Source organism: Dermacentor variabilis, unplaced genomic scaffold (genome assembly GCF_050947875.1).
Source record: "Dermacentor variabilis isolate Ectoservices unplaced genomic scaffold, ASM5094787v1 scaffold_12, whole genome shotgun sequence".
Classification (NCBI taxonomy): Eukaryota; Metazoa; Arthropoda; class Arachnida; order Ixodida; family Ixodidae; genus Dermacentor; species Dermacentor variabilis.
This window is the reverse complement of record NW_027460280.1, coordinates 4,030,947-4,058,091: the sequence shown is the minus strand read 5'-3', so window position 1 is coordinate 4,058,091 and position 27,145 is coordinate 4,030,947. Positions and strand designations below refer to the sequence as shown.

Genomic DNA, 27,145 nt, shown 5'->3' with positions numbered 1-27,145 from the left:
TGCACCGCCCGAGCCGAAATTGCCGCTGCCGTTCGCCCTGTGCGGTGGCAATCAGAGAGCCAGATCGGTGGCGGCTTGACATAAAGACAAACAGCAATTTCCTAACACTTATGCGGGAGAACATCCCGTTCCACTCGCTCGTAACGCGTCCCACGGCTGTGACAACCTCGCGAGGCACTTGTATAGATCTCGTCTTTGAGAATCAAGCATTGGTGTACCAAGTCGAACATATATCAGTCTATTTCTCCGACCACAAAGCTTCCTTCATGACTGTCAAGAACTGTTAGTGGCGTCTTTGTTAAAGGAATACGTGTGAAAAATAAAAAAAGAAATTCTGTGATAGCGCATACATGTGTTGCTCGATTTCTTTGCCTCAATCTATCGAAAAGGTGAAACAGCTTATTTGCTGCGCTCAAATTTCGCATTAGGAAGTCACGTAATCGTCGGTAATTTTTTTTAACCTTAAAGCGCACACTACCTATTTTGTTTTTTTGCCGAAAATACCACTTTTACTTCGTAACTACGAGCTACCTGTGCGAAAGGCGGTGCACATACGGAATCACTGAAACCTTGGAAGCTACATCCTTCTGCCTTTGATTCTGTTTGCATTGTCCTTTATCCTGTTTAAGTTTTTTTTTCCTTAGTCTGTGGTGTCAGGCTGCTGAGCACAAGGTTGCGGGATCGAATCCCGGCCACGGCGGCCGCACTTCGATGGGGGCGAAATGCGAAAACACCTGCGTACTTAGATTTAGGGGCACGTTAAAGAACCCCAGGTGGTCGAAAGTTCCGGAGTCGTAGACTACGGCGTGCCTCATAATCAGAAAGTGGTTTTGGCACGTAAAACCCTATAAATTTTTTTATTAGTCTAGCGCACAACGCTAGCATCACCGCGATCGGGTACCCAGCCTTTCTCAACCTATCAACTTGCTCAAAAAATGCAATCTTTACAGTGTGGTGACATGAATTCAACAACGCTGACCGGAAACATGAAATGACTATGGAATTTTTCAAAAGCCTGGAATGGTTTGAGGCATAGTTCATTAGCGGTTTTCCAGCTCGGGGTGAGAATGACCAACACACATGTTCCGGTAGGAATTCTAACCTGACATCAAGAAACTGTAGCTTATTATCTACCGGTACTTCAGAAGTAAATGTTAAGTCCTTGCCCAGAGAATTGAACGCTTCTACAACCCTATTCCTGAAAGCACCCTTGTCTACATGACAGCCTAAAATCAAGTAGACATCGACATATCTGTATACCTTATTTACTACACCTACTAAATCTTTGGCCAACTCCATGTCTATGCTTCCCAAAGAAATGCTACTTAGGATGGGAGCTACCTTTGACCCGATGCACACACCCCTTGCCTGTATATACGTTTCACCACAGAATCCTACATGTGTATTCGCTGAATAAAAATGAAGAAGTTCAAGAAAGGATTCGACGCCCATGCCGCACATGTTCCGAATGACACCTCGTCATTCTCATTTGTTATGCAATCTTTAACACTGCACATTAGGGGCCCATGCGGTAAGGAATAGTAGAGATCTTGAACATCTATGCTGAATCCCCAACTGTAGCTTGTACTATTTGATGCCAGAAAATTCACAAGGCCTTGCGAGTTTTTCAATAAGTACGGATCCTGTACTTCTAAGGAATTCAACATTTTTATCAGTTTTTAGAGCTAAATTATCCTGATCTATGAACTGCTCATTCACTTGAGAATGATACACTGACGGATTAGATTGCTCAACCTTTCATTCACTCCCTGTCTTCCTCGTTCTAGAGAATGGCTATTGCAGGGAGGCTAGCTTCCAGAAATTGCAAACCAGCGGTGAATACATGTGCATGAGCCTACAATGCATAACATCGCTAACAGCAGCACTAATATTAGAGTTGACACCTATAGGTGCAATTTAATGAATCGAGACAGACAAGAGGTAAGAATTGCAGAACAACTTTAATGCAGCCTATTAGAACAAACGAAACGAATGGGACGCCCTTCCGCGAAGCGTGGTCCACTCAACCACTACCGCTTTCTGCAGTGCAGGAGTGCGCGTAGTGTCATGCGTTCATAGTTTGTTTCTTGTTTCTGTTACATATTCTACTGCTTCTTTTCCTTACGCCTTTCCTATTGTCCGCAAGTGTGATGGCATCATCGTTTCTCTTTGTAATGACTTGTATATTAGAAAATGCTTGTTTGTTTATTATGCCTTTGAGCTTTCATTTGCTTGAGGGAAAACTGTATCCAATTATGTAATGTATGTACCTCTCCTTGCTCGGCTCCCAAAGCAAAGCCGGACGTGTTGTTCAATAAATAATAGAGAAATAAAAATTTGCCCCGCTGAGTTTTGCTGGAGGAGCTAAACTTGTCGGGACAGCGCAGCTCGATCGACGCAATCTCGCCACTTGCACGCGCTCACCTGGTGAGCTGCTTAGTTACAAGTTAACGAACACATGAATATCCTGCGATAAAGAAAGGCAGGTAAGCAGGTTTTTTGGAGACACGCAATTTTTGGCCTCGTAACGTAAAAAACACCCGGCACCGTAGCAAACAATGCGGAGACAGTGCTCCTTTAATTGGTTTCCTCACGAAGCTCCAGGCGGCTTGCAGTCTAACCTAGAGCAGCAGGCAAGAACAGTGTGCTCTAACCTAACCACCTCGCCCGTGCTGCAAGCATCCAAAGATGCTCAGCAGTGATAAACATAGGCTTTTTTATTCCTCAAGAAAACAAGCAGGAGTGGCCGAGACATAACGACGCGCAATCTCTGCGAGTGGGTTTCGACTGTTGTCGACAGGTGGCTTCAGTGTCTTTACACAGAATACAGACAAGGCCTGTCGTGTCTGTGTCCATTCTTTGTCCGAATCTCAATTCATGCCGAAAACTATTTCTAGAAATGTACCGCCTACAGAAGACCCTTCCTTTTTGCTTTGTCGCTGTTTCAATAATGTTAGCAGCTATTATCTATACAACAACTTCATAGAAAGGGCGTTTCATTCGCTTGGAAGCGGTGCCTCAGCTTTCCGTAATGCAGAACGCCGTGTGGCCTTTTTTGTGTTCTATCTGCATGGTTGGAACGCACAAACTCTTGCAGCGCGCAGTCTAGGCATACACGCGTGCAGAGAGCGCCCGGCACTTCCAACAACTGCATGAGCAAACCCTGGTGCTGCGACTAGGAAATGATGGATAGTAGCAGGGCGAATCCGAATGTATTTGCCCCTATTTTTTTAGGCAATGTACGGCCGTAAATTCCAAGTCCACATATCCATTCTGAGCGGTGGACATTTCTTGGAGCGGCACAGCCTTATCTGCCGCGGCACGGCACTACTGTCAGTTGTTGAAACTGGCGGTTGTGGTTCACACATCCACGGCGTAACGAACAACCAAGCGTGATTCGTTTTCTATGCAGCAAGGGCCGAACGCCCATAGAAATCGACAGGGAAATGCACCCACGTATGGGGAAAGGCGTGTCGCTTTGAGAAGTGTGAGATGGTGGCGAGGTGGCAAAAGGCAATGAAGACTTGCATGACAGTGAGAATTCGCAGAGGCCGCCTGCGTCGCCGACTGACGACAAATTTTGCCGCGTGGATGCAACGATGAAAGCGGAGCGGCGTGTGCGGCTTTTCCCGTGAGCTTTTTGTATGGGAAAATTCACGGGTCCTTAGGGTAACGGAAGGTATCATATCGGTGGGTGGATATCCAAAGGCGATGATTGCTTTACCTACAACGGTATGCCGAGGAGGGTGAAAGATTCCTGGACCGCATTGTTACTGGCGATGAATCGTGGATGCTGCACTTCACGCCGGTATTGAAGAAGCAGAGCATGGTGCCGAAACAAGCGAGTGCACCTGCGACAATAGATGGATGAATGGGTGCTATCCCCTCTGGAAGCTGGGACGCACCACCAAGCTCTTGTTATTAATTTGTCTCATGTCCTACCTATATTGAAAAAAGGAAAAGGAAGAACAGGAAAAAAAAAACATCAGGAATTCCCATACCTAAACTCTATGAATGCCTATTCGGAAGTTTGTTTTTGTACGCCTTCATGGTTTGTCGCTTCCCTACTTTCCTTCCAACAATCTTCCAACCCCCTCCAACTTATCTCTATTGCGGACATATTTACTTTCCCCCTGCTCTCGCTAAACCCGAGGGCTTCAAGAAAGCCTGAGGTGCCTAAATCGGCCACTGGGCAGATATCTTCACATTCTAATAAAAAGTGCTCCATCGTTTTCCTAGCTTTACCGTAACAAGTACATGCTTCTTCTTCCTTCTTATATCTCGCTTTATAAGTGCGTGTTCTAAGGCTTCGTGATCTCGTTTCAAAAAGTAATGAGCTTCCCTTTAAGTTATCATGAACTGTTTCTTTTCCTCTTAAGTAGTCACTCATAGCTGGTTTCTTCTGCATTGGCGCCACACAAGAGGTTATCTCAGCCTATCTGACTTTCCGATTAACGTTCTTGGTTGCCATTTTGCTCATCATACAGGTTGTATACTTCTTGGTAAGCTGCCTAGTTCTTTTCCCCCGCTGTGAATCAATGCTTTTCCTGTACAAATATCTGAACACTCTGCCAGCCCATTTACTTTCTTCGATATTCCTCAGTCGTTCTTCATAATTAATTTTACTGTGAGCTTCTCTCACTTCAAAACTTGTCCAGCCCATAACAGCCTGCGCAGTTTAATTTGTAGTCTTCCCGTGAGCGCCCAATTAAAGGCGACCCACTCACCTTTGGTTGCCATCGAGAGTGATCGTACCCTTGGATTTCAAGCAAACAACCGTATTTCCAAAATTAAGTTGGAAGCATTACACCTTTCCACATAGCCCGGAGCACCTCGTATGTATTGTATCCCCATAGTGCTCTGTGCTTCCCATTATGGGTGCATTTCTCTTCCCCTTTACTGTTATCGTTTTTTTCCTGTGTTTCCATATATCTATTGGCTTCATTTATGTATATGCCAAGATATCTATATTCTTTTACCCGATGTATTTCCTGATCCTGTATTACCACTGTCTGTTCACTGTTTTCATTGAATACCATAACACCTCAGTTTCTAACGCTAAATTTCAAACCTAAATTCTCGCCTTCCTGTCCACAGATATTAGCCAGACATTTCAAATCACTTTGCTTGTAAGCTAGCAACAAAATGCCGTCCCCATAAAATAAACCTGGAAGCTGCTGCTCTACTACTGTACCCGGTTGTTTGAATGAGAGATTAAACCCAATATTACTTCCTTCTAGCGCCCTCTGAATCTTCACCATGTACATCATAAACATCAGTGGGGATAAAGGGCACTCCTGCCTCAGCCTATTGTTGATATCAACTTACTCCTCGCTCCTCACTCCTTCCCATTCAACGCAAACGGTATTTTCTAGGTAAATCGCTCTCAAAAGCTGTAGACAATCGTCGCGTAAGCCTTCCCCTTGCAGAATATCCGACAAAATGCTGCGGTCTACGTTGTCATGCGCTCCTGTAATGTCTAAAAGGCCATATATAACGGTGCGCTTTATGCTCTTCATATTTCAATACACTGAAAGAACAAAAAAGTTATGATCCAAACGCCTACCTATTCTGAAGCCATTCTGAAGTTCTCCGAAACTGCCATTATTTTCTAGGCATGCTTACAGCTTTAATCTGATTGCCTGCCTTGCTAACCTGTATATTACCGATGTAATGGTCAACAATCTATACGAGTGAATTCTTTCTCCCCCTTATCTTTTTGAATTATTTTCATTGTACTTTGTTGCCAACTCTCAGGCATTCTTCTATCTTTTAAAGTTTTTTCCATTACTTATTCTACCAGAGCTTCCTTACTTTTTCGTCCTAGTTCATTAATCAGCCTAACGGAAACCTCGTCTAGCCCTGTGGCTGTGCTTCTAGGAATTTTCTCTTCGGCTTTCTTCCCGTTAATATTTCTCAGCACCAGCTCCTCTTCCATCTGGTTCTCTTCCATGTTCTTTTTTTTTTCAAATATAACCTCGGTATTGCGTTGGAAAGATTGGGCTGTTATTTTTCGGATGTACCGCTTCCCCTGCCAGTTTATTTCCATCTTCGTCTAGGTTACGTTGTTGTATTATTTTTGACTTCCTGCCTAATCATTTTATGAGGTTCCAAAATATTCTAGGTGCGGCCTTCTTTTTGTCGCGTATGTGTGACAACCAACGTTCACTTTCACCTTTTATCTTTGCTTGCACAAGTATTTCAACCATAGACTTTTTTCCCGGTATATTTCCCATTTACGGGCTACTTCCTCCTACGGAAACTGCACCTACTTTGCTGCCTGTACTCTCGGGATGCTTTCTGTCGTTCGGCGATCGCTCCTCGTATCTCCCTGTTCCACCATCTTTTCGGTTTCTTTTTTCCTTTCCAACGAACATGTTGTTTCTCTTTCTGTATTTCCGTCGTTACTACACTTAGAAGCTCACTATATTCCCACTTGTTACTTGGTCATTTGCAAAGTTATTCCTAGACTCTTGCGACTATACTTGTTATTTGTTAAGCGTTAAAATTTGGACTGGTCATTTTTCCTGTTAAAACTTTCTGTGCACAAACAAACAGGGACGAAGATTAGGAACAACACAAGCAAGATCGCTTTCTAAGAGCTGGTTTTATTTTTGAAGAACCGCTTGCTTAAGTGCCCACAGATCTGCGCGATCTAGTCAACAGAGCACGTCTATAGCACGTATAACAAAACTTGTGGTAAAAAGACGTGGAACAAAGCCACCCGCTCAAAATAAAAACAGTGAGGCGTCTGAAACAACCACTTACAATAAAATGCGTAAAAAATGTGATGACATTTTTACCCGCCCGCTGTCGTCAGGGCGTCATGCGCTAGTATAATGAAAAAACTTAAACAGGATAAAGAACAATGCACAAAGAATCGAAGACAGAATGATATAGCTTCTAAGGTTTCAGTGATTCCGTATGTGCACGGCCTTTCACACAGACTTAAGAAGGTAGCTGGTAGTTACGAAGTAAAAGAGGTATTTTCGGCAAAAAGCAAAATAGGTAGTGTGCTCTAAGGTTAAAAATAAGTTCGAGAGAAAGGATGATGTAAAGAAAGAATGTAGTGTTAAACATCCGCGCAAGAACCGATTTGTTGATTGCGCGAAGAACGTTGTTTATCAGATCCCTATGACGTGTGGTCATGCGTACGTAGGGCAGACTGCGAGATGCATTAACACGAGGTTACGGGCACACTTGTCTAGTCTGAAAGGTCGCCCTATTACGCACTTGGCAATGCATTGTCAAGAACATGATTGCTCACCTTGTCTTAGTAGCACCGACATTTTGTATATGCATAGGAATCAAACCGCGAGGAAAATTGTGGAAGCACACTGGATTGAAAAACAAAAAGAAAAATGCATCAGCCATCCTTCTGTTTCATTGTTGGATAAAGAAAATTCACTTCTATCATCACATGATTTTACGCATTGTATCGTAAGTGGTTGTTTCACGCACCTTGCTGTTTTTATGTTGACCGGGTGACTTTGGTCCACGTCTTTTTATCACAAGTGTTATATGTACTATAGACGTGCTCTCTTGATCTGATCGCGCAGGTCTCTTTGTATTGTATGCGCTATAGGCGTGCTCTGTGGACTAGATCGCGCAGATCTGTGGGTATTTAAAGGGAAGCTGAAACGGTTTTCAATTTCTATGAATTGCTGGGATTGGGAAGAACAGACCTAATAATTTACGGTTCTGAAATTTTTTTTTTCGTTTTGTTAATATAACGGGCGGAAATCGCATTCTAAATCACCCGCGCGGACACGCCCCCATCGCTTCCCGGAGCGCCGGGTGAGGACGTTGGCAGAGGAGAGAACCGGCGAGAGTGACGTCATGGGCGGAGACCGAGCCAACGGAGCTGCGGACCGGCGTGCTGACATGTGCTGGCATGCCTCTTTCCGTCCTGCGCTTTACTGAACGACGCTACGAGAGATCTGCCGCCGCCGCCGCTCACGTTGGTTTTGCGATTTTCGTAAACTGTTCTTTCCTTCTGTGCTGCGTGAGTGCCTACAGCCAAGGGCGCCCAACATGCCCTCGTTCTGTGCAGCATTCGGCTGCGCGAACACAGGCGGGCGAGACGATGTGGTGTTTCACAAATTCCCGAAGGAAAAGAAGCTTGCAGCGCAGTGGGTACGTGCGGTGAGGAGAGATAAGTTCTTGCCGACGAAATCAACTGTGCTGTGCTCGGACCATTCCCGCGACAGTGACTATCATCGGAGCTTGACAACGATGCGGGCAATCGGTATTCCAATTAAATCGGCGCGACTGAAGCCCGAACAACTTCAAGTACACAGCTTGGCAGAATTCGACGGTTCTTCTTTCCCAACTTTTTCCATACTAGCCAGACAAACTGGCGGTATGCTGCATATACCTCAACTGCCTGTAAAAATAATTGCTTTTGCATCACTCTTTTTCCATTGGCCATACCATTTTCACACCTGTGTGTAAACTTCTTGCCTTGTCCAGCCGGTTCGACTCCTTTCTGGGCAAGTGCCACTTCCAGTACTGCCCTGCTGAGGCACACAGTCCTGAATTGTCTTGAACTTGTTACGCACTGCGTGCGCTTCTGTTTTTTCCTAATCTCTTGCACCTCCTGGCAGCACAAGCAGTTCTCTTCATCTTCCATCAATACGCAGCACATGCAGGTGCACCTAGTTTAATGAAAGCGTCATTAGGCCCACATTGATGCACTGGAGAAATACGAACATTTGCAGCCATTAACGTCTGGTAACACAGTTTTAGCGTAGCCGGATAGCCTTACGACAAATGCGAAAACGCGTTGTTGCTAGCGTTGCTATACTCCGTTTCATACATCAGGTGCAACGCTGTGGAGGCTTGAGATACTTCTTGCAGTGGCTGCGTTCGCACTTAGAAAAAGTTCGGTGTTTCTTGACCCGATTTTTCAGAAAGCTTTCCATATATAAGCTCAGTTCGGAATGAAAAAAAAAAAGAATTTACCATAGAAACCATCCGTGTACTTATACGGCTGCTAACACGTTCTTTAAAAAAAAATTTCTCTTCGGTATTTTTTAATTGCAGCCCGTCGCGGCAGCTTCACGTGCATGCTCGCGCGAGCAAACGCCGCTGGCACGCTGCGAAGCATAGACGGAAACGCGCGCAGTAATAAATTTTGCTGACCGGACTTCGAGCGTAGCTTCCACAGCGATGCACCTGAGGTATCAAATGGAGTGTAGGCTTGCCTAGTGACATTCGACGTACGGTTCAGTTATCGTGTTTACCACACGGTGGTGCTAAGACTGCCTAATATCTTTATGTCAACACTAGCATGGAGCACGCATACCGATTCTTGATCGAGCCACACTCGCAAAGTCGTCGAACCATAGTATGAATATTGCACATATAATACCTCTGGTCATCTCTGGATGTGTAAGATAAGCGACTTCCATGACTGTACCTCACAGCACTGCATGTGCGCGCTTTGAAACGCAGCACTTATGTTCGCGATCGTGTATCAACGCTGAAAAAACCACGGGACTTTAGACAAGCAGCGGCAAGGTGCTTGACATCGCGGAATTGCACCCGTGTAAATCTAATGAGAAGTTAGTGCTTCGGCATTCTTCCAGCAGCATGTTCCCAGTGACACTTTAGGGCATTTTTTCTCCCGTCATTGCAACGTGCAGCTACATGAAAAAAAAAAAAACATGCGTACCAGCTAAGATTTCCAGCGCGCGAGAAGGTGCACACATCGCTCTCGCTGTTGGAACACTCAATATCGTCGTTGACTCTGTTGCCGCCATCGTTTTCCGTATCGGCTGTGGGTTCAAACATGTACGGGGACAATACAAGCTGTCGGAGACAGCGAGAACGTTCCATCTTGCAACTCAGCTATGAAGCCAGAACAGCAGAACCGCGTGCTACCAGAGAGAAAGGAATGGTGCTACGCTCTGAAACGGAGACATGCGGCGGCGCCGACCGGCGACTACCGCCAACGACGTCACAGCGGCCCCGACCAATCACGGGCAACAGCGGCGTTCGCTCGATGCCCTGAGTCGCCGGTGCGCGTTTTCTTGGAAAAACAGCCGCTTGCTTTTGTTTCCGCCCTTTTCGAACCAGATATTCGTGTTCAGGGGACTAAAAACTGTAGAATGCCGCAGAGAACTCATTTTTTTCGAAAAGTGTTTCAGCTTCCCTTTAAGTAGGTGGTTCTTTAAAAATAAAACCAGTTAAAATATAAATTATGGGGCTTTACGTCCCAAAACCACTTTCTGATTATGAGGCACGCCGTAGTGGGGGACTCCGGAAATTTGGACCACCTGGGGTTCTTTAACGTGCACCTAAATCTAAGCACACGGGTGTTTTCGCATTTCGCCCCCATCGGAATGCGGCCGCCGTGGCCGAGACTCGATCCCGCGACCTCGTGCTCAGCAGCCCAACACCATAGCCACTGAGCAACCACGGCGGGTTTACGCATTTTATTGTAAGTGGTTGTTTCATACGCCTCACTGTTTTTATGTTGACCGGGTGGCTTTGGTCCAAGTCTTTTTATCACAAGTGTTATATGTATTATAGACGTGCTCTGTTGACTAGATCGTGCAGATCTGTGGGTATAATATGCGCTCTAGGCGTGCTCGGTTGACTAGATCGCGCAGATCTGTGGGTATTTAAGCAGGCGGTTCTTCAAGAATAAAACCAGTTGTTAGAAAGCGCTCGTCCTTGTGTGTTTGCGCACAAAAAGTTTTGCGATGAATGTGCTCCAACTAGGCCGACTTGCAGTTATGTTTCAGTTCATTTTTCCTGATTGATTGGTTCTCTTTCCCAACAACATATCCCATTTTCAAAATAATGCGTTTATGATCACTCCCTATGCTGCTATACCCTTCCTCGTCCATGACCATTTCTCTCAACTTATCATGACTTCCTTCTGTCATCAGTCAGTAAGCAATGGCCGCTGGCCGGTTTCCCACTTCCCGCGTGATCTGCCCTTCATGCAGGCCCTGTATTCACGATAACGAGATTATGTTGGTGACAAAGATCTAGCACTGATTTCGCGTTGTTGTCGATATAGCCATCTAGATCCTGTATGTAGGAATTCATGTCACCTAATAGGATAATTTTGGCATCATTCCCGCAACCGTTAATATCAGCTCTTATGCATTCTACTAACACTTGATTCTTCTCTGTGCAATTATTTCCGGTCCAAAATACGTTACGCCTAGCAATTTTTTTTTCTCTTCCACTCATTGTACCTAATAACCAAAGGTGCTCTTGACATTTTGAATTTACTCTTTTCCATTTGGCTCCCTCATAGATGAGCATTCCTACTTAGTTCCGTTGCACCCTTCCCAAACATATTGGCACCCCCGGGAACGGCGCCCTCTGGTAAGCCGATATCGAAGGCCATGCTTTTGTGCACCGCAAACACGAGAAGTTATTGCAGGAGCAGGAGAACGTCATAGCCGTCATGCATCGCATAGTTCTTGCATGTTCGCAAGGAGGAAGGAAAGGCCTTGACGTCACTCTTTGTGAAGCCCACTGACGCGCGTTGCTCCGCCATCTTGTCCGGGACTCTCTTGTTGAGATGGGCGGACGTGCGCTCGCAGTACATATGCGACCAACAATCGCGAGTCATTTCGCCCGGTATGCGTTGAAAGGCGTTGAACTGGGCATATTATACTGCAAGGATGATCCCCCGCTTGCCGGCCTTTCTCTAAATAAATCTCCATTCGCACTGCAAGAATGCATAGGCGATGGCCGGCAGCACACTTTACACATCTGCGCTTTATGAGAACAAACACCTATGATGGTCGTGACTTTATACAGATCCTTTTCCTTTAACAAAGGTAAAAATCAGACATCCACTCGTTCGTAGCGAATTACTACAAAGGAAACACATACGGGTCCCTCGTAAGAAAAGCCTCGCAGTTGAAGATAAAGTCGTCCTGGTCCGGGACACGAATTTTTCTTCAACTGCGATTAAGAGAATCGCAGCTATTCAAGGACTGAATTATATCGTCGGCTTTGCCATGTACCAGTGTTGAGCGGTGATAATTACACCAAAATAACGCCCACTATTCATTAGTGAGCTTTGGGTTGGAGTCCGAGTCGTTTTATTCCACCAAAGTGCATTTCTGAAGGTCCGCCGCATGTCCAACATGTGATCCTGGAATTTTCGGCCAGTTTCTAAGAGTTTCGGTTTCGCTTCTCTCTTAAAATCCCAGCGAGGGGCGCTGCCCGTGTCACTGCGCATTGATCGAAAGTTGCTCCAATCTCGTCGTCCCACGCGGCGGCGCCGTGGGAAATGTGCCCCGTTCGGAACTGCCGTTGGATTTGGTCACGAGGACTCGAGTTTCGATTATGAGAGCAAACCAGATCTCTGACGGCGACGATATTTTGAGTCAGCCTACTACGTCCGCGGCTCTTCACGGGCGTTTACGGCCAACGGAGCGGTCTATGTTCTCGTGCGCGCTTATCTGTCGATCTTTTTCTTGCATGGCCTGAGAGCTCTACTGATTATCTTGACGGAGTTTGCTTGGCCATGATGTACTGCCATCTGGAGTAAATAAACTTCCGTTCACGACAATTAGGCCTCCCGCAGCTCATCTCAGCCCGCGCGGAAGATACAACGGGATTTCTTGCTGCTGTTCTTTACTGCGGAGCTGATAACGACCATCTACAAAAATGCAAACAAATATGATTGGATGCATGAAGCTGTACACAACGCTGAGCGAGATCGGTTCTGGAAAGACGTGCATGATTCCAAACAAACTGCTCAAGTACGTTCATTCGACTTCTCATCGGACCGCCCGATGAGAAGATGCCGAAAAGGCGAAACTGTAACTAGATGCCGAAAAGGCGAAACTGTAAAATGTGTTTCGAGGACGTTGAATAAAAGAAAGACGTTTTGCGGGAAACGCGCGGTTGGCTTCACAAAAACGAGAAACTGCTTCACCGCATGGTACGAGCCATGAAGCAATTCCTGGCCTTACTTTTTTGTGGGCGCCACAGCCACGATTTCCTTGCTGATTATCCGCAGCGGGGAAGTGCGGATTGATCGCCGAGGAGCGCGCCCGCAGTGCCTCCATCGAAACGCGGCTGTGCGGCCCAACGCCACCGCGGCGAATCACTCGGAACATCGCGCACGCCCCCGAGAATTCCGAGTGCTGCTATGCATTACATTTAATCAAAAGCGACTATTGGATTATATAAACGAGAAGAAAGGCGGTTAAGCGAGGGGCCGATTTTTATAAGTCATATCATGAGAAGCCAACAAACACTGACACCAAGGACAACATAGGGGAAATTACTTGTGCTTAAGTAAATTACTTGTGCTTTCTCGGCTTCTAATGATATTCGATTATATGTAATAGTGAATCCAGGAATCGCATACGATCAGAATAGCGTTTCATGAGACCTGTTTCTACTTCTTTTCCCATGGTGGCACATTGAACAAGATTGCCAGATCAGACTTGGATTGCCTGATCAGTGGCCCCGATTCAGCCTGAGTATTAACACTGTCATTGATATCTGCGTCCAATCATCGCCACGATTCGCTCTCCCCAAAAGCCCATCGCCGCCTAGAATGCACCCGCACCGCTGTGCACACCCGTCAGCCACAGGCCGTCGGTTTCCCCGCACCACCACGAAAGAAGGCACGGCGGTGCCGCCTTTCTCACTCACTTTTTTCAATTACTGCATCTAGAGTAGCTGATAATTTTTCTATAATATATATGTCGTGAACATGTCTGTGTACCATATGGTTTACCGACTTAGTCGTCCGCTTCTCTTCTTCGCGCCTGGCAATTCATACATGTGGTTTATTTCGCTCTAATATTGTTTTCTTCGATTATTGTCCGTGCTCTTTAATATTCCACCAACAAGAAGCAGGTGAGAGACAACATGATTAAATTTTCTTACACATCTTCATGTTGCAGATCAATGGCTGCTGTGACAAAACTCCGTGTTACATTTAGAAATCTGTGACGTAGTAGTTCTGCGGAAACCCGCAAGGTGGAGAGAAGTAATGAATAAAGGGAAAATCAGACATCCACCCGTTCGTAGCAATTGCTACAAAGGAAACCCATACGGGTTCCTCGAAAGAAAAGCCACATAGTAGAAGAAAAATTCGCCCTGGTCCGGGACTCGAACCCGGGACCACCGCCTTTCCGGGGCAGCCGCTCTACCATCTGAGCTAACCAGGCGGCTAGCAGATGGCAGGGCGAAGTCGAATTTGTCGACAACACACGAGGCAAAGGCAAGGTTTGACGTAGTAGTTCTGCGGAAACCCGCAAGGTGGAGAGAAGTAATGAATAAAGGGAAAATCAGACATCCACCCGTTCGTAGCAATTGCTACAAAGGAAACCCATACGGGTTCCTCGAAAGAAAAGCCTCATAGTAGAAGAAAAATTCGTCCTGGTCCGGGACTCGAACCCGGGACCACCGCCTTTCCGGGGCAGCCGCTCTACCATCTGAGCTAACCAGGCGGCTAGCAGATGGCAGGGCGAAGTCGAATTTGTCGACAACACACGAGGCAAAGGCAAGGTTTGACGTAGTAGTTCTGCGGAAACCCGCAAGGTGGAGAGAAGTAATGAATAAAGGGAAAATCAGACTTTTCTTTCGAGGAACCCGTATGGGTTTCCTTTGTAGCAATTGCTACGAACGGGTGGATGTCTGATTTTCCCTTTATTCATTAGAAATCTGTGTTCAAGACAGCAGATCACGGGGCTAAAATTACAATTGGTAACAGCCGACAGAAGCCATGGGTGATCCAAAGCAAATAAAGACATTCAAAACAACTGTACTGTACAAGCTCTCTACAACAAAAACAGGCCGCCCGCGCAATAAACGCGCCAGCATGCAGACGACGCACTTCATAATGACAGCAACATTGAAAACGTCGAGTTGTATAATCCATGTCTGAAATAGATATGTTTGACGAAATGGTGTAAATGAATATGTAGTTGAAATAAAGCACTCTTTTAAGAGCTTACAATGCGCAATCGGCCTCAGCGCCTGCAGCGAAAGTACGCCCACTTTGAGCGGCGCTGGCTAACACACCTAGTGCTATAGATCTAGTAAAACATACACACCAAAGTTAGTAGACGATTTGATAACCGTCGCCCTAGCACCTTTGGTAGTGCGACGCACGCGAACGCGAGGTTTGTGGGTTCGGCTTCCACTGGCGACAAGTCCGCTTTCATTTCCCGTGTCTTCCCCAGATTGCAATTTCAACCACAGTTCCCCCTTGGCTTCATTGTCGGTGGTCTTTCGCAAAGGCACGGAGCAACAATTACTGAGGAAAGAGCGCTCGCGCGTCGACCTCTGTCGTGTCGACCCGCGCTCTCCGAAGAGGCTCGGGTCAAGGTCGCTCGGCGGCGACTCGCCGCCAGCGCTGACGTCCGAATGGGTGTGCGCCTCTTCGCCGGCTCCAAATGCCTCGAAAAATTAACGAAAGGAATGCTTCACTTACATAGCGATTGCCTGCGTGACGCACTTTTACAGAACGCCACGTCTATAATGGATGTCTTTTTTTTTTTAACGCGAGATCGAAACCGATGGCAAACGTTGGAGGCAACCAGGACACACCGTCTCACCCAAGCAGTGTGCATGTTCCTATCTTCAATATCCGAACGTCTTGGCATGCTTTGTGCATATCACGACAGATCCAGTTGAGTTTTGCGAACAGAAGACAAGTAGCTGGCACAGTGCGGGAATATTGATGGCACGGCGCCTGGTAACAGGACAGGTCGTTTAGCTTTGTCTAGAAGGATTTCGCCACCAAGCTTGCCATAATACCACCCCCTCTCTATGTCGCTCCCTGAGAAGTGCTTCTCGCAAACACGATGCGCCAGAGCCTTCCTTGGAATTGCACAAGCCTACGATTCCAACCGTACCCGGTCACTCGGAACTTTGAGTGTAATTACCGTTTCCTTGCAGGATGCGTAGTCATTGCTGCAGTTTAGCACGACACATTTCCGGGCCATCTTCGAAAAAGCATCGATGAAAAGCGCTCGCCTTTGTTGCAACGTGGAAAGCGCGCGTACAGTCTGACAAGCCAGCGCCGCTGGCGCAATCCGCGAGAGCTTTATAATAGCGACGGAAAGCCGCCACATCGCGACAGAAACGGCGACAGCTCGCGTGTCCGAATGAAGAGCTTTTCCTCCCAAGGTGGCCTATGCATGCCCTCACACCGCATCCGAAAGGCTCAACTATGGCGGCGTCGACAGACGTCGTCTGCTCCGGGATTACTACTAGAAGCTCGTTTCAAACGCAGTACGGCATGTAATTAGGACAGTACTCATTATTATCTGCTGCTAAAATGTCCGCCAAGTCTAGTTATTGACCTTACAGAATCAAATATGGCAAACTTACAATATGTGAGACGATATAGCGAATTTCTTGCGTCGAGTCCAACACGCCATCTATCGTGCTGCGGCGAAACCTACATTTCCTCCTCGCCCAAACGTGACGGGCTGTCCGAGCGCGCTGTTTGTTACTGCGCTGCACTTTATCCAATCTCTCCCTTTCTTATGAAGAATCTCCTTGCGCACTCTATCGCGGCCTAGCAGATACTTCGCCTTAAATGCTTTTTCTTATGCGCGGGTAAAGGGACATTCAATTGTGTCTGCTTGATATTCATGGCAAAGATAATATTTCTCCTTGTTTTTTTAATTACAAGTTTTTTCTTCACGCAGTATGTAGCAGATTTCATTTTATTTTTCTAATGTTAGTAAACTGTGGGTACATTCGATAAACTTGTTAGTCCGATGTTTCAAGTTGTCCTAAAAGCCTTTGTTCTCATTACGAAAGGTAATGTTTGAGTAGCCTTAAGCTCTCCAACAATAATTGATTTCCTTGTATACCAAACTGGGGATGCATAGACCATGGATATGTCAAAGTCTTGAATACAAATATTCCTTAGTTGGCTGAAGCTCACGTTGTTTACTTGTGTAAAGGTTTTCCAAGTTTTATAAATTATTGTAGCAACTTTTCCTTTTAATTGTTCTAGATGTGATGAAACGAAAACAGCGTTCAACAATTGTCATAAGCTGAGCAAAATGTTATCAAGAGACTGAGCAGTCAGCAAAGACGAAAGAAAAAGCAGAGAACGACTGATCTAGCTCATCAAGTGCAGATGTTGTCCCAGTCAAGCACTCTCCTTGTCTTTTTTATCACTCGCATTGGCGTCAAAAGTACCAAGACACTTTGTTCGCTTATGATCGGTAATTCCATCAAAAATTGTAGAAGAAATATTGCGTGTGCTATATTTTTATTCACAAATGTCAAGTTGAGACTATAGCTGGTTCTGGGAGCGACACGTGTCGTTTCCCGTATGATCAGTGATAATCCAAAACCAAGAGCGCTACCTAACAGGGTTTCAGAATTGTCTACGTCAGTTGTCCCATAATCAAGTGAGTTCCATGTTATGCATGCTAGACTAAAATCCCCTGTTCGAGGATTATCAGCGGCAGCACAGAACGAATATTCGTCCTATGCAAAATGTTGCATTTTGCAGAATATACGGCCGTCAGCCTGTCCATCACGCGGCGGGCCTCGGTGCACAACGCCAGCTGCTCTCGTCAAGAAGAGCAATTGCATTGTCACCGATGAAAGGAACTCCTATCCGGAACAGCGCTATAAAACAAGAAAGCAAGCCAGACACTATCACACTGGCAGCTGCGGCAGCTCGGAACAAATATCGTCTTCAGCAAAATGTTGTATTTTGCAGAATAGTCAGCCTGTCCATCACGCGGCGTGACTTGATGAACACCGCCAGTTGCTCTCATCTCCAACGAGGACTGCATTGTCCCCGATAAAAGGAACTCCTATCCGGAACATCGCTATACAACAAGAGAGCAAGTCAGACACTATCATTGGCCGCAGCTGCAGCCTGGGACGAGCATCGTCTTCTGCGAAATGTACATTTAGGAATATACAGACGTCAGCCGGTCCATCAAGCGACGTGCCCTGGTGCTAAAAGCCAGCTGCGCTCATCTCCAACAACGAGTGCATTCTCACCCATGAAAGGAGCTCCTATCCAGAAGAGCGCCATAAAACAAGAAAGCAAGCCAGACACTATCATTGGCAGCAGCTGCAGCCCGGGATGAGCATCGTCTTATGCAAAATGTTGTACATTACAGAATATACGGACGTCAGCCTGTCCATCACGGTGCGTGCTTTGATTTACAACGCGAGCTGCTCTCATCTGGAACAACGATTGCATTGTCACCGATAAAAGGAACTGCTATTCGGAACAATGCTATACAACAAGAAAGCAAGCCAGACACTATCATTGGCAGCAGCTGTAGCCCGGCAAGAACAGTTTTATGCGAACTGTTGTCCTTTACAGATTATACGGCCATCAGCCTGTCCACCATGCGGCGTGCCTTGGTGCACAGCGCCACCTGCTGTCATCTCCAACAACGATTGCACTGTCACCGATAAAAGGAACTCCTGTCCGCAACAGCGCTATAAAACAGGAAAGCAAGTCAGACACCATAATTGCCAGCAGCTGCAGCCTGGGACGAGCATCATCTTCTGCGAAATGTTGTACATTACAGAATATACAGACGGCAGCCGGTCCATCAAGCGACGTTCCCTGGTGCTAAAAGCCTGCTGCGCTCATCTCCAACAGCGAGTGCATTCTCACCGATGAAAGGAGCTCCTATCCGGAATATCGCTATACAACAAGAGAGCAAGTCAGACACTATCACTGGCCGCAGCTGCAGCCTCGGACGAGCATCGTCTTCTGCGAAATGTTGTACATTACAGAATATACAGACGGCAGCCGGTCCATCAAGCGACGTTCCCTGGTGCTAAAAGCCTGCTGCGCTCATCTCCAACAACGATTGCATTCTCACCGATAAAAGGAACTCCTGTCTGGAACAGCGCTATAAAACAAGAGAGCAAGCCAGACACTATCATTGGCCACAGCTTCAGCCTGGGACGAGCATCGCCTTCTGCGAAATCTTGTACTTTACAGAATATACGGACGTCAGCCTGTCCATCATATAGCGTGCCTTAGTGCACAACGCCAGCTGCTCTCATCTCCAACAACGATTGCATTGTAACCGATGAATGGAACTCCTATCCGGAATAGCGCTATAAAACAAGAAAACATTGGCAGCAGCGGCCGCACGGACCGAATATTGTCTTAGGCGAAATTTTGTATGTTGCTGAATATACGGACTGTGCATCACGCTACATGCCTTGGTGCACAAAGCCAGCTGCACCCATCTCCATCAACGAGTGCATTGTCACCGATGTAGGGAACGCCTAGGCGGAGCAGCGCTATAAAACAAGAAAGCAAGCCAGACACTATCACATTGGCAGTAGCGGCAGCACGGAACAATTATCGCGTTATGCAAAATGTGGTATTTTGCAGAATATACGGACGTCAGCCTGTCCATCACGCAGCGTGCCTTGGTGCACAACGCCAGCTGCTCTCATCTAGAACAACAATTGCATTGCCTCCGATGAATGGAACTCCTATCCGGAATAGCGCTATAAAACAAGAAAACATTGGCAGCAGCGGCAGCATACAACGAATATCGTCTTATGAAAAATGTTGTATTTGGAGAATGTACGGACGTCAACCGGCGCATCACGCGACGTGCCTCGGTGCACAAAGCCAGGTGCGCTCATCTCCAGCAACGAGTGCATTCTCACCGATGAAAGGAGCTCCTGTCCGGAACAGCGCTGTAAAACAAGGAAGCAAGCCAGACACTATCGTAGGCAGCAGCTGCAGCCCGGGACGTTCTGCGAAATATAGTATTTTGCAGAATATACTGACGTCACCCTGTCCATCAACCGGCATGCCTTGGTGCTCAACGCCAGCTGCTCTAATCTCGAGCAACGATTCCATTGTCACCGATAAATTCAACTCCTATCTGGAACAGCGCTATCAAACGAAAAAAAAAACATTGGGAACAGCGGCCGCAGGGAAAGAATACCGTGTTATTTAATTACGGGATTTTACGTGCCAAAACCACTTGATGATTATGAGGCACGCCGTAGTGGCGGACTCCGGAAATTTCGACCATCTAGGGTTCTTTAACGTGCACCTAAATCTAAGTACACAGGTGTTTTCGCATTTCGCCTCCATCAAATTGCGGCCGCCGTGGCCGGGGTTCGATCCCGCGACTTCGTGCTCAGCCGCCCAACACCATAGCCACTTAGCAACCACGGCGGGTCGGATATCGTGTTATGGAAAATGATGTATTTTGCAGAATGTACGGGCGTCAGCCTATGCGTCACGCGGCGTTCCTTGGTGCACAACGCCAGCTGCTCTCATCTCGAACAACGAGGGCATTGTCACCGCTGAAAGGAACTCCTATCCGGAACAGCGCTATAAAACAAGAAAGCAAGCCAGACACTATCACATTGGTAGCAGCAGCAGCACGAAACGAACATCGTCTAATAGAAAATGTTGTATTTTGCAGAATATACGGACGTCAGCCTGTTCATCACGCGGCGTGCCTTGGTGCACAACACAAGCTACTCTTCTCTCGAACAACTTTTGCATTCTCACCGATGACAGGAACTCCTATCCGGAAAAGCGCTATAAAACAAGAAAACATTGCCAGCAGGAGCAGCACGGAACGAATATCGTCTTATACAAAATGCTGCATTTTGCAGAATATGCGGACGTCAGCCTGTGCATCAAGCGTCTCGCTTTGGTGCACAACGCCAGCTGCTCTCATCTCGAACGAAGATTGCCTTGTCACCCATGAATGGAAGGCCTATCCGGAACAGCGCTATGAAACAAGAAAGCAAGCCAGACACTATCACATTGGCAGCAGCTGTTGCATGGGACGAGCATCGTGTTATGCAAAATCTTGTACTTTGCAGGTTACCTCTATCCTGTGTTCTTTTTCATAGTTGCCTTGTTGCCGCTGCTGCCAAAACATGCAAGAATGCGATTATACCTCTGCTAAAGCAGTGTGTGATTTGCCAGAAAGTGTTTCCCCGAGTCGGATTAAAGAATAGAATGTACTGTCTATCACTGCAAATATTTCATGGGAAAGTGTGCAGGTGTCGTAGACAGGACAATTAAGACGAAGGAAGAACATCATCCAAGTGCTTGGCATTGCTGAGCCTGTAGACTTACGAAAAGTCGTACAGATGATGCGGATGAGCAAGACATCCAGGCGTGGTTCCAATTACCCACGAAAAGATAGAGTACCTTAAGCCAATGAAAGAAACTGTTCAAAGCATGTAAGGCACCAGCTAGGTGAAGAGCCAAAGGCATAATGAACTTTTAGCTCGATCGAAATGAGCAGGAGGTGAAGTACTTGAACCGTAAGGTGGAAAAGATTGAAGCTCCAGCTCCGGACTCAGAAATTGCACAGTTTAAAGAGCAAGCTTACAGCATTGAATGACGAAGTCGTAAGCTGAACCTTGATTCTCATGGGCACAGACAGAAAACAAATATATGTTGCAGGAGTTAAATAAGTTAGGAGCACAGACGAACATAGAGCGGCTTCTATAAAGTGATAAAGTTGTAGTTGATCGCTTGGCTACAACAAAAAATAAGATACATGGCATAGTATGTTGCATCACAAAGCAAACTATCAGAGACAAATTGCGGCAAAGCACGAAATAAATGCGCAACGCAAAGAGCAACATATTCCTCGTGGGAACCTTGACAAAAAGAGCGCGAGCAATTTAGACAGGTTTTCTAGACAAACAACTGAGCCAGAGCTAATGACTGGCATAGTAAACACAGGAGTCTCGTTCGCCAGTGTGATGGCAAATAGGCGATAGTTATACGAACACTTGCGATCGTGAAGAGCTTGGATAAGATAAGAACAAACACAACTGTTATGGTTACCGTTTGCGATGGCTTATTCAAGTTATAAGCTGCATTTGCTACCACGAACTTTTCGCTAGATTTTAGGAAGTTATTGGCGCGAAAGCATCAAATCGTCCATTAAGCGATGAAGCCGGCGTCTGTAGCAGCGAAAAGAACCCCATGGCCTGCGACGCCGCGTCCCGAGCCGACTACACGGAGCAGAGCGCGCGGAGCGGACGCCTGCGTGCGCCGGAAAAGCTGGCGCCCCCGTCGGCGTGACGTCGCATCACGTGGACACACCTGCCACGTCGGCTGCTTCGGAAGCGCGGAATCGAACTGGCATCGAAAGTTTAAAGTCCCACCTGCGCTGCGTTTCTGATTAGGTGGTCAAGTTTTCCCGCCTCGGGTATCTGCTTGACAGCATTTGAAGGTACTATAATACGCAGTGGCTGCTTTTTGAGGCAGCATGGTAGGCTACTGCTCGGTGCCACAGTGCCGGACGCACGCAACGGAGCCTGGTGTCAGCCTTATTCACACGTAGTCGGAAGACAAGAAGGTGCGTCAAGTTTGGCCCGCGAAATTTAGAACCGCCAAAGAGCCATCGGCTACAACTTAGGTATGCAGCAAGCACGGACGTGAGGAAGATTTCTGCTACGGCGTCGGCATGCGATGTTCGGTGAATAGCCGAAAAGGAGCACTGAGACGCTCGCCCGCGCCCGCTGCCCGAATAATGTCATGACGCCTTATTTGGTCCGTGAACTTGATGCTAAATTCTGGCAAGTTCACTGGAATGGAAAGGGAGCGGTAAGAAACACATTAAAAAGAGGCATGGCAAATGGTCATGTTTGTGTTAGGAATTAATGTACTGGATAACTAGAAAGATGCAGCGGGAAATCGCACGCTGGGAAGACCGATAGCTATACAGTGGGACGCAACTTAAGAAATGATATTGAAACGTTCAAGAATTTAGAAAAGAAAAGGTTGAATCATCGCGACGGCCCCGCAGGGGCGTCTGCGTCAGCAGGCGTTTGGTGTGTTGCGACACCACGTACCCGACCACATGAGGGTTGGACCCTCCCGCGTGTAGCCGTGCGCGGCTTAGCCGTGTCAGGGGAAAGGGGGATCCTGGGGGTTGAGCCAATGGCAGGTGTTCGGACCTTTAAGGCCCCCCGGCGGAGGCAACACACCTCTTTGGCCTCTGCTTCACGTAGACGGCACCCCCGGATGACCCACCCGGGGGAAATCGGTAGTCGCCTCTTCCTGTCTCTTTCTCCTCGGATCTTCGTCTTTCTCTCTCACTTTCTGGCCTTTCCTATCTTCTTCTCTCTTCTGCTTACTTCCTTTCTCCACGGCGGCAAGGGTTAACCTTGTGTGGCTATCCTACCTTGGGTACACCATATTTGGTTATAGTGACGGCGTACGACTGGCGTCGTGCAGCCTTGTACACAAGCTCTGCCGCGTCCCCTCGTCGTGCTCCGTGGTGGGCGGTCGGCGCTGTTGCCGAACATACACATTTTTCTCATGGCAGCGCAAGCCTCTATTCTCTATGATCGGCGTCTGAAAAGATGCCGCACCGAAGCAACGTTCCAGTTGTCTTTTCGGAGCAACGCTCCATGATTTCCCAAGTAATATGCACTTCAATGCGAAAACAACGTACCAGTGAGAAAGCTCTCTCCATTCCTAGTGGCCAAGTGTGTAAAAGAAAAAATCGGACCTACATAAGAAGCCTCGAAAATGTCTAACGGGGACCTCCTCCTAGAACTAAATGACAAAGATCAAGCGCAAGAGCTCACAGAACTTACCAGTATTGGTAACGCAACAGTGACAATTTCACCGCACAGAACACTAAATACAAGCAGGGGTGTGATATCAGAGGAAGATTTTATTGGCTTAAGCGACGAAGAACTGCTGGAAGGTTTCCAGGAACAAAATGTTACCAAAGTCCAAAGAATTGTCATCCGTACGGACGCCCAAGAAATCCCCACAAAACATGTTATACTCACCTTCGGAACAAGTGTAATGCCTACCTCGCTGGATGCATGTTATGTAAAGGTAAATGTTAGACCATATATCCCGAACCCTAGACGATGTTTCAAATGCCAAAGGTTTGGACATGCTTCACATGCATGTCGAGGACGAACTACTTGTGCTAAATGCAGCTCCAACGGTCATCAAACTGACAATTTCACCTCTTCCCCACTTTGTGTTAACTGCAAGGGAGATCATCCAGCTTATTCGCGGTCCTGCCCTTGCTGGAAAAAAGAAAAAGAAGTCAGTGCACTAACTGTTAAAGAAAAAATCTCGTTCTTCGAAGCCCGAAAGCGACTGTTGTAGCTTTCGCGACGCAGTTATGCCGATGTGACGAAGGTGGGGCATCGTCACAGAGGCCTGAGGAGTCCTGCGAGCCCACGCAAAGTGGCCCCGTAGTGACGCCTCCCGCCCCCGTGGTGGAAGCAGCCAGTGCTGCTGCATCATCTTCGCAGGCCCTGCAGACACCAGTCCCGCAGGGCCCTAAGATCAAACGAACCCCAAGGCCCGAGACACGTGTCTCGGCGCCAAACTCTCGGTCCTCCAGCGCCTCAGGGAGAGCGATGGAGGTCGACACAAAAACCCCGGTGTCATCGACACCGAAGGACAAGCGCTCTCTCGAGCACGGTAAGAGGGACAAAATCCCAATAAGCACCCAAAATAAGAAGGCTATAACCTAAGGGTTATAGTTCCGTTGTATCTGCCTTCTTCAGATCCATGTCACATAACATATTTGTTTTCTCCCATTCACTCGTGTATATCGTTTCTTACCCTTCAATTTTATAATGGCTATTAAGATCCACTGGAATTGTAGAGGTCTCTTACATAACTTAGGTGACATAAAAGACCTGTTATTTAACTTCTCTCCCGTAGCATTATGCTTACAGGAAACAAACTTAGGTGAAAAACACAAAAACATTTTAAAAGGCTTCACTGTTGTACGGCGTTACCGTACTCAGGCCAACCGGCTTTCGGGTGGTGTAGCTATTGTTCTACAGAGAGGCATTGCCGCTAGAGAAGTTGTTATTAATACTCACTTAGAAGCCGTTGCTGTCACGGTTCTATCACACAAAACGATTACCATTTGTTCAATGTACATTCCACCACATGCACATTTTACTGTAAGAGATCTGGAGTTAATTTTAAACCAGCTACCTAAACCTTTTTTAATAGCGGGTTATTTTAACGCTCATAACATATTATGGGGTAGTAAAACAACTGACACCAGGGGACAAACAATTGAAGATTTTATCCTGACAAACGAAATATGCCTTTTAAACACTGACACTAGACAGCTATGAGCTGTCTAGATCTGGCGCTGTGCACTCCATCTCTCTTGATCGATTTTAAATGGAGTGCTATTAACAATCCTTATGGCAGTGATGACATGCCCGGAATTATTAAAAGAACATCTGCTTTCCCTACAGTACAATTAAGATCACCCCATTGGAAACTCCATCTGGCAGACTGGCCTCTCTTCAGCGAGAGGGCCAGTTTGGATGACATATCATACGATCAAACGATATACGAAATGATTGAAAAGATTATTGCCTCCATACTTGCTGCAGCAGAACAGACGTTCCCCCAATCCTCCGGCTTCCTAACCAAAAATCTAAAACCCTGGTGGAGGAGTGAATGTACACAAACTAAAAAAGCACAAAACAAAGCGTGGGGTATCTTTCGGCGATACCCCCAACACGAGATAACCTCCTATATTTCAAAAAAGCAAAGGCGAAAGCCAGGTACACGCGTAGGCAAGCGAAAAAACAGTCTTGGCAAACGTATGTATCCTCCATCAACAGCTCAATAACATCCAAAAGAATGTGGGATCAGCTTCGTAAGTTTAAAAGCGAGTACGCTCCTTATACGATCCCGATACTCTCACGTCCAGGTACACAAACGAATTTAAAAGAACAAACAGACATATTAGGGCAGCATTTCCATAACATATCAAGCTGACTAAACTACTCCATTAAATTTCAAAAGTATAAACAATCAGCAGAAAAACAAAAGCTTCCGACAACAGGAAGTTCCGAGAGACCATATAATGCCCCCTTAACACTTCCGGAAATCAACAGAGTACTCTCTACTGGCAAAAAAACAGCGCCAGGTCCGGACAGAGTATATTACACAATGCTCGCACACCTATCTCCAAAAGGGAAACGGGAAAAATGCCGATAGAGTGGAAAAAAGCCATTATAATCCCCTTCTTGAAAGCTGGAAAGCATCCTACAACAGCTACCAGCTACCGACCTATAGCACTCACAAGCTGTCTTGCCAAGTCCTACGAATCCATTATAAACATCAGATTGGCATACGTCCTTAAAACTGAGAACCCGCTCGATAATCATCAGTGTGGGTACAGGAAAGGTTGCTCTACAACAGATCATCTAGTTAGGCTAGAACACGAGATACGTGCCGCCTTTCTACACAAACAATATTGTCTCACTGTTTTCTTTGATTTAGCAAAGGCGTACGACACAACATGTAGGTATGCTAATTTAAGGGATTTAGCGGATTTAGGGATCCCCGGTAGAATGCTTAAATGTCTTGCTGATTTCATGTCCGATCGAGCATTTCAAGTGCGTTTAGGAACGGTGCTGTCCCGCGTATTTATTCAGGAAAACGGTGGTGCCTCTGGGATGCGTGTTAAGCACAACATTGTTTGTCGTGAAAATGAACTCGCTCAATAATGTAATTCCATCCTCTGCAATGCATTCCTTATATGTGGATGATCTACAAATTGCGTGTCGTGTATCGAACATGGCGACATGCGAACGACAAATTCAAATTTAATTAAACAAACTAACGCAGTGGGCATCTGAAATAGGCTTTCGCTTCTCAAGTGAAAAAACTATTAGTGTTGTCTTTACACAAAAAAGAGGCCTACAACCAGATCCCATCCTTAAACTACAGGAAGCCACACTACCGGTAAAACAAGAGCACAAGTTTCTGGGTGTTCTGTTAGATAAAAAATTGAACTTTCTCGCACACATCAATAGTATTAAAATCAAAGCGAACAATGTACTTAACATTCTAAAAATTCTCTCCCGGAAACGGTAGGGCTCTGACCGTAAATGCCTGCTACACATCTACCGCACTTTGGTGCGTAGCATATTAGACTACGGTAGCGTCATATATGGTTCAGCCAGAATATCTTACGTCCGACGACTTGATCCAGTTCATAACCTAGGACTACGACTGGCATGCGGTGCTTACAGAACATCGCCCGTCCAGAGCTTACATGTTGAATGTAATGAGCCTCCTTTACAGCATCACAGAGCGCTACTAACTTTTTCCTACATACTCACAATCCGATCCTCACCACAAGACATATGCTACAACATCGTCACACAGTGC

The 27,145-nt window shown here is 46.5% G+C and overlaps 1 protein-coding gene and 1 non-coding gene across 2 annotated transcripts in view; both read right to left on the bottom strand.

The window, feature by feature from the left end:
- The window catches only part of LOC142566336 (octopamine receptor beta-2R-like), a 537,631-nt gene that overhangs the window by 238,439 nt on the left and 272,047 nt on the right, over window positions 1-27,145 (bottom strand). The gene's annotated exons all lie outside the window — the stretch shown is intronic.
- Window positions 14,091-14,165, bottom strand: TRNAS-GGA (transfer RNA serine (anticodon GGA)). The gene has a single exon. It is a non-coding gene; the product is annotated as a tRNA-Ser (tRNA).